Source organism: Bos mutus, chromosome 3 (assembly GCF_027580195.1).
Source record: "Bos mutus isolate GX-2022 chromosome 3, NWIPB_WYAK_1.1, whole genome shotgun sequence".
Taxonomy (NCBI): Eukaryota; Metazoa; Chordata; class Mammalia; order Artiodactyla; family Bovidae; genus Bos; species Bos mutus.
The window spans coordinates 117614838-117617609 of NC_091619.1; positions in this window are offsets into that span (position 1 = coordinate 117614838).

Sequence of the window (2772 nt, forward strand, 5' to 3'; positions counted from 1 at the left end):
GCTGCGTGTGCCGGGCCGTCCCCGCCGACCAGGTGTGGCCCCCCCGCGCTCCGTGTCCTCCCCTCAGAGGGCGCTCAGAGCCCCCCTGAGGGTGAAGCAGTGAGTCTGGGAGGGTGTCCAGGGGCCCTCGGGCCTTTCTGCCCACAATTCTGCAGTCTCTTGGGCCAGTAGATGCCCTTTGTAAACTGTATGTATTAGCAATAAACTGCAGGCAGAGGGCGCCTCAGCCCTGTGTGCCGCAGCCCCCATCGCCCTTGGAGGGCGGGGGGCTCCATCGGTCCCCGCAGCCCTCAGGCCGGAGGAGCAGCCTCTGCACGCGGTGTGGGACCGCTGGCGGGTCCGAGCCCACCAGGTCTCCACAGGACTGTGTCCAGAGAGCTGCCCTCGTTGCCACGCTTACGTTGCCCCTTCTTACCCCATCAGTGTGCTTTTCTGTATAAACTCACACCCACAGTCACCCTGAGTGTGACAAGGACCTTGTCATCTCGCGGGGCCTCAGACTTGCCCTTCTGCAGCCTAAGAACCAAACCACGCGGTCCCCGGGGCTCCTCCTGCTTCCGAGGCTCAAGCTGAGCGGCCAGTGTGGGCCCCTCCTGCCTCGTGTGTCTGCGTCGGTTCAAGGTTAAGTTTGTTAAAATGGAATTAAAACTGCATGTCCTCGGCTGCGTCTGTAGCCACGTCTCACAGGGGCAGCCAGTCCCTGTGGTCACAGGGAGTCCTGCACGCAGGCCGCCCAGGAGCTTGTCACAGCCGGGCATCCACGCTGGGGTTCGGAGCTCAGCGGTGACCCCTGCCTGGTGGGCTGAGGGTGAGGTCACGTCCAAGTCCTCACTCACATCTGGGCCAGAATGGGCCGTGTGGCCGACACGGCCGAGCAGGCTGTGGGCCAGGAAAGCACGCTCAGGTGTGGCCTGAGCCCAGAAGGAGCCTGCAGACTGTGTTGTGAGCCTGGGACTCTGCCCTCGGCCAGGCAGGTCTGAGGATGAGAGAGAGGCGTTGTAGACACACACGGGCTCAGGGTCTGAGTGCCCTTGCTGGGAAACGTGGAGGAGCCCGTCCAAGCTAAACATAAATCCAAGTGAGGAACCTGCAGCAGCACTGAAACCAGAACCCCTGGTTTAAAAGCACGCCCAGCTGCTGGCGGGGTCTGCAAACACCAGGGCACGGTTCCCGACGAGACGCAGAACTTGCGCCTAAACAACAAGAGTGGCCTGACTGTGGCTCCAGTTCAGCTCAGTCTAGTCACTGAGTCGTATCCGACTCTTTGTGACCCCATGAACCGCAGCAGCCAGGCCTGCCTGTCCATCACAGATGCCCGGAGTTCACCCAGACTCACGTCCATCGAGTCAGTGATGCCATCCAGCCATCTCATCCTCCGTCATCCCCTTCTCCTCCTGACCCCAATCCCTCCCAGCATCAGAGTCTTTTCCAATGAGTCAACTCTTCACATGAGGTGGCCAAAGTACTGGAGTTTCAGCTTCAGCATCATTCCTTCCAAAGAAATCCCAGGGCTGATCTCCTTTAGAGTGGACTGGTTGGATCTCCTTGCAGTCCAAGGGACTCTCAAGAGTCTTCTCCAACAACACATTTCAAACGCATCAATTCTTCGGCGCTCAGCTTTCTTCACAGTCCAACGCTCACATCCACACACGACCACTGGAAAAACCATAGCCTTGACTAGACGGACCTTTGTCAGCAAAGTAATGTCTCTGCTTTTGAATATGCTATCTAGGTTGGTCATAACTTTCCTTCCAAGGAGTAAGCGTCTTTTAATTTCATGGCTGCAGTCACCATCTGCAGTGATTTTGGAGCCCAAAAAATAAAGTCTGACACTGTTTCCACTGTTTCCCCATCTATTTCCCATGAAGTGATGGGACCAGATGCCATAATCTTCGTTTTCTGAATGTTGAGCTTTAAGCCAACTTTTTCACTCTCCTCTTTCATCAAGGGACTTTTTAGTTCCTCTTCACTTTCTGCCATAAGGGTGGTGTCATTTGCATATCTGAGGTTATTGATATTTCTCCCGGCAATCTTGATTCCAGCTTGTGCTTCTTCCAGCCCAGCGTTTCTCATGATGTATTCTGCATATAAGTTAAATAAGCAGGGTGACAATATCCAGCCTTGACGTTCTCCTTTTCCTATTTGGAACCAGTCTGTTGTTCCATGTGCAGTTCTAACTGTTGCTTCCTGACCTGTATATAGGTTTCTCAAGAGGCAGGTCAGGTGGTCTGGTATTCCCATCTCTTTCAGAATTTTCCACAGTTTATTGTGATCCATACAGTCAAAGGCTTTGGCATAGTCAATAAAGCAGAAATAGATGTTTTTCTGGAACTCTCTTGCTTTTTCCATGATCCAGCGGATGTTGGCAATTTGATCTCTGGTTCCTCTGCCTTTTCTAAAACCAGCTTGAACATCAGGAAGTTCACGGTTCACATATTGCTGAAGCCTGGCTTGGAGAATTTTGAGCATGACTTTACTAGCGTGTGAGATGAGTGCAATTGTGCGGTAGTTTGAGCATTCTTTGGCATTGCCTTTCTTTGGGATTGGAATGAAAACTGACCTTTTCTAGTCCTGTGGCCACTGCTGAGTTTTCCAAATGTGCTGGCATATTGAGTGCAGCACTTTCACAGCATCATCTTCCAGGATTTGAAATAGCTCAACTGGAATTCCATCACCTCCACTAGCTTTGTTCGTAGTGACGCTTTCTAAGGCCCACTTGACTTCACATTCCAGGATGTCTGGCTCTAGGTGAATGATCACACCATTGTGATT